A 6,000-nucleotide genomic window follows, 5' to 3' on the forward strand; every position below is an offset into this window, starting at 1 on the left:
GTATGACGGCCCATGTCTTATTCGATTCGGGGGCTACCCGATCTTTTATGTCTCTTGCGCTTAGCAAGAAATTCCGAGACGCACCAGGGACTCTGGATACCCCGCTCGAGGTGGAGATTGCAGATGATAGCACTGTGAGTGCTGCGAGGGTGTGTCAGGACTGTGTCCTGAATGTGCACGGCGAAAGCTTTCGCGTTGATTTCGCTCCCATACCATTGCGAAGATTGAAAGTGATTATTGGGATGGATTGGATGGGGGCCAATGGGGCCATGATCGATTGTGAGCGGCAGCTAGTCCGGGTTCGAACCCCAAGGGGGGAGAATTGGTTATCCACGGTGAGAGGACCACGTAGGGCCCGACCCTCTATTCAGCTGTGAGGGCGAGGAGGTTTCTGCAATAGGGCTGCATGGGATTTTTGGCCTATGTTTCAGATACGCGAGTGGAGGCAGTGACGAATATCGATAGTGTACCAGTGGTGCGGGATTTTCAGGCCGTTTTCCCCGAAGAATTACCCGGAGTGCCTCTGGAAAGGCAGGTGGAGTTTCGTATTGACCTGGTACCAGGTGCCGCCTCGATAGCAAAGGCACCATATCGGTTGGCCCCACCTGAGATGTAGGAATTATCTGCACAGCTTCAAGAGCTACTAGACCGAGGGTTCATCCGTCCGAGTAGTTCTCTGTGGGGAGCTCCGATCCTTTTCGTGAAAAAGAAGTACGGGTCGCACAGGATGTGCATCGATTACAGAGAACTGAATAAGCTGACGGTGAAGAACCGTTATCCTTTGCCTAGGATTGACGACCTGTTTGGTCAGCTTCAGGGAGAGTCGTGGTTCTCTAAGATTGATCTTCGGTCAGGGTATCATCAGGTGAGGATTCGAGACGAGGATATACCAAAGACAACTTTCAGGACTCGTTATGGGCATTACGCGTTCGTGGTGATGCCATTCGGGCTCACCAATGCTCCGGCCGCGTTCATGGATCTCATGAACCGGGTGTGCAGGCCGATGTTGGATCAGTCGGTGATCGTTTTTATTGATGATATCCTGGTCTACTCCAAGACCAGGGAACAACATGAGCAACATTTGAGAGAGGTGCTGGAGACCTTGAGGACGGAGAAGCTGTATGCAAAGTTCTCCAAGTGTGACTTTTGGTCGCGGGAAGTACAGTTTTTGGGTCATGCCATCAATCAAGAGGGTATTTCGGTTGATCTAGTGAGGGTGGAGGCTGTGATGTGATGGGAAGTACTGAGGAATGCCTCAGAGATTCGTAGTTTCTTGGGCTTAGCGGGTTATTATCGGAGATTTATCCAAGATTTCTCCAAGACTGCGGTGCCATTGACCCGTTTGACCAAGAAGAATGTGGCTTTTCGATGGAGTGAAGATCAGCAGAGGGCTTTTGAGACCCTGAGGCAGAGGTTATGTGAGGCTCCGATCCTATTATTGCCCGAGGGATTGGATGATTTCGTGGTATATTGTGATGCATCGATTTCAGGACTGGGTGCGGTACTGATGCAGAGGGGACACGTGATCGCATATGCCTCGAGGCAGTTGAAGCCGCCTCATGAGGCAAATTACCCCATGCATGACCTGGAGTTGGGGGCAGTGGTGTTTGCCCTCAAGATTTGGAGGCACTATTTATATGGGGTGAAATTCGTTGTGTATACCGATCACAAGAGTCTGAAGTATTTGATGGACGAGAAGAACCTGAATATGCGACAGAGGAGATGGTTGGACGTGCTAAAGGACTATGACTGCGAGATCCTATACCATCCAGGGAAGGCCAATGTAGTGGCCGATGCACTGAGTTGTAAAGCGATGGGGTCACCGATCAGGGGTATTTGTATGAGGGTGACGGTAAGTCCACCCCTGATAGACATGATTCGAGAGGCTCAGGTCGAGGGGGTGAAGAAAGAGAACTGGAAATTGGAAAGAATTCGGGGGCAGTATCCTTTGTTTGTTAAGGATAGTCGTGGCTTGTTGACGCAGTGCGGCCGGGTATAAGTGCCAATGACAGGGGGAGTGAGGCAGAGATTGTGTAACATCCCGAGTTCAGGGGTGCAAAGTTCAGGGTTCAAAGTGAAAATGTGAATGGTCAACTCGGCGAGTCCATGGGTAGACTCGGCGAGTAGGGTCGCGATTCTGGTCGCGTGTCTAGTGGCCAACTCGGCGAGTCGGTGGCTGGACTCGACGAGTTGGTGCTGTGTGGAGAAAACCCTAATCCCAGGGATTGAGCCCTATATAAAGAACATAATACCCTCTCCCCAGCCTCTTTGCTCTCCCTTGAAGTCCAGAAACCCTAATATTTGTTTGTCAGAGAATTAGAGAGCATTTGGATCTTGAAGGAGTGTTTGTTGAAGAGATCTTTGAAGATTAAGAGGCTTGGAGTATGGGGCTTTTCAAGGTTTTGGCTTATTCTTATGTTGGAGTCTTCTTTTGAGGTAATGATTCGTTGCTTGAGCTGTTATCCATCTAGATCTATCATTTGTGGGATTTTTGGGTGTATATCTAGTGCTATCTTGAGTTTGGAGTTGGATCTGTGGTTGCTACCTCAGATCTAGAGTAGTGATGATCCAAAAGAGCATAAAGTCCCTGTTCAAGAGCTGATGATGAAGCCTTTTAGTCCCAAACCATAGCCCAAGAGTGTATTATGCTTAGATCTCCTTGGATTCACATAAAGTTTGCCACTTTATGTGATGGATGGCTTGTATAAGAGTAGATCTATGGATTGGAGACCCTGCATGGCTTGGAAAGCCTCTGTATGGGTTAAGAGCTAGTGGTACTCGGCGAGTCACATGGGTGCACTCGGCGAGTTGCATGAAGATAGGCAGCAACTCGACGAGTTGGAAGAACAACTCGGCGAGTTGGTTGAAGATAGCCTTGGACTTGGCGAGTCTGTTCTTGGACTTGACGAGTCTGGTCGTGAGGTCCTAACCTTTTCTGGTTAAGCTGTGAATCGGTGAGTCAAGGGATGAATCAGTGAGTTGAGTACGGTTAGACTCAGAGTTGTGGGACTCGGCGAGTCTTGGGGCAACTCGGCGAGTTGAGTCATGTTATGGGAGTTTCAGAGCATGGGGACTCGACGAGTCAGCGGGTTGAGTCGGCGAGTAGAGTCAGTCAGGAGGGTTGACTTTGATTGAGGACTTTGACTTTGACCAAGAGTTGACCAGATGACTTCCAGGGGTATTTTGGTAATTATTGGTATGTATTGATTTTAGTCTTTTGGCATTGGAGTGGTGGTGTTCGTGTCGGGGGTTGGAGTAGCACGATCTTATCCTTTCAGTCCGCGGTTGCGAGGTGAGTTATCCTCACTATATCAACAGGGTCTAAGGCACCAAGGCCGGCCCTTTATCGGATTGTAATCCGGGTATTGTTGTCATGTTTTTGCTTGCTATGTTTACATCCTGGTAGTTAGGATGGTATATGTTAGAGACCTGGTTAAAGTCGGTATCCTGATATATAGGATGGTATATGTTAGAGACCTGGTTAAGGTCGGTATCCTGGTATATAAGATGATGCTATGCTAGTGACCGGTTAGGTCGGTATCCTTGTTAGGATGAGGTTATGTTATGTGATCTGCTAGATCGGTTTAATTGGATGTGGATTGTTATATGATTATATGTTTATGTGCACATGGTTTTCGGATTAGGGTTGGGTTGAGCGGGTCCTGCTTTGTGTTGTAGGCCAACATACCCAGGGCGGACAGGTTATCCCGAAGGCCCAGCGAGCGGTCCGGATAGGCTGTAGGCCCCAAGAGGGCGGACTAGACGTGCCGAAGCTCGGGGAGTGGACCAGGCCGAATGAAGGCCTGGTGCGGGCGGACCAGTCATACTGTAGACTCAGAGAGTGGACTAGGTGGATTGAAGCCCCGGTGCGGGCGGACCAATCACACTGTAGACTCGATGTATATGGCTAGACTCGGAGGGTGGACCAGGTGGACTGAAGGCCCGGTATGGCGGACTAGTCACACAGTAGACCCGAAGTGCATGGCTGTTCTGTTATGTTCTGTTATGTTGTGTTATGTTGTGTGTATGGTATATGTGGTTGGTATTTTGGGGGTATCTCACTAAGATTTCGGGCTTACAGTTGTGGTTTAAATGTTTCAGGTACTTCAGGAGACCGTGGCAAGGCAAAGGCGTGATCGTACCGCTCCTCATGTTTATGTTTTATATGGTTCTAGGGAATACTCTGATAATAAAAGTGTTGAAAACCTTTTTGTAATAATTTTATGAATGTGGATTGTTTTTGAAAAGTTTTAAATTGGTTGAAATTTTTAGAGCGTTACAAATTGTTAGAGGAGGCGCATAAGTCCAAATTTTCTATACACCCAGGTGCAACAAAAATGTATAGGGATTTGAGGCTGAGCTATTGGTGGCCCTTCATGAAGCGGGAGATCGCCGGGTATGTGGAGCGATGCTTGACCTGCGGGAAGGTCAAGGCCAAGCACCAGCGACCTCATGGTAAGGTTCAGCCACTACTCATTCCCATGTGGAAGTGGGAAGAGATCACTATGGACTTCATCACGAAGCTACCACGGACAGCGAGGGGAGTAGATGCCATATGGGTGATCGTGGATAGACTGACGAAGAGTGCTCTCTTCATTCCGATCTCTGAGAGTATATCTGCAGAGAAGTTGGTGGACATTTATATTCAAGAGGTGGTGGCTAGGCACGGAGTGCCGGTATCAGTGGTTTCAAATAGGGATGTTCGGTTTACATCCAGGTTTTGGAAGAAGTTCCACGAGGAACTGGGTACTCAGCTGCATTTTAGTACGACATATCACCCCCAGACTGACAGCCAAAGTGAGAGGACGATCCAGACATTGGAGGATATGCTGCGGGCATGTGTGCTGGATTTCGGAGGGAGTTGGGATACGTACCTCCCACTGGAAGAGTTTTCGTACAATAACAATTATCATGCCAGTATCGACCGAGCACCATTTAAGATGTTATATGGACGGAGGTGCAGGACCCAGTGTGATGGGATGAGGTTGGACATTGAGTGTTGGGGAGCACGGAGGTGGTACTTGAGACCACCGAACTGATTCAGCAGGTGCATGACCGATTGCGAGTCGCATAGAGTCGCCAGAAGAGTTATGCGGACCGACGGCGGTCAGATCTCAAATTTCAGGAAGGAGACTTTGTCTTACTGAAGGTGTCACCTTGGAAAGGGATTATCCGGTTCCGCAAGAGGGGCAAATTGGGACCTCGGTTCATAGGTCCGTTTAGGATCATAGCCCGGGTGGGCAAGGTGGCATATCGTTTAGAGCTCCCGGAGGAGCTTAGTCGGATTCACAACACCTTCCATGTGTCTCAGCTCCGGAAGTGTGTTGCCGACGAATCTTCAGTCATATCCTTGGACGACATTCAGTTGGATGGGAGTCTGAATTATGTCGAGAAACCAGTTGCGATCCTAGACAGGAAGACGAAGAAGCTCCGTAATAAAGAAGTGAAGTTGGTAAAGGTGCAATGGCAGCACCGAAAGGGTTCCGAATGGACTTGGGAATCGGAAGATGAAATGCGAGGTTTCTATCCGGAGTTGTTTGGACCAGCAGGCTTCGAGGACGAAGCCTAATTCAAGTGGAGGAGACTTATAACACCCTGATCCTTAGGTATTAATAATGATATTTTGGTTTGGTTTTTGAGAACCTACTCGGTGATTTGGCCTCCCTACTCGTCGAGTAGTAGTGGGTCTGTCTGCGAAGTTTAATGATCTACTCGCCGAGTCCATTGTGGTACTCGACGAGTAGATGCTGGCAGATGAAACCCTAGATGTCGGGGCCTTGCACCATATTTAAAGGGTCATTAGCTTCCCTTGGCCTCCTCTTTACAGCTCTTTACCTCCCAAAAACATTGTTTTGAGTGTGAGTGTGTTTCTTGGTGATTTAAAGCTTGAAGGAGGGATTTGGTGAAGGAATCACTTGAGGAATCAAGCTAGAAGAAGCAAAGGACTCGTGGCTCATTTCCATCCAAAACCCTCTTGTGCATGGATTCTAAGAAAGGGAT

The sequence above is a fragment of the Lactuca serriola genome, chromosome 1 (genome assembly GCF_051521515.1).
Source record: "Lactuca serriola cultivar US96UC23 chromosome 1, Lser_US96UC23_V15, whole genome shotgun sequence".
Lineage (NCBI taxonomy): Eukaryota > Viridiplantae > Streptophyta > Magnoliopsida > Asterales > Asteraceae > Lactuca > Lactuca serriola.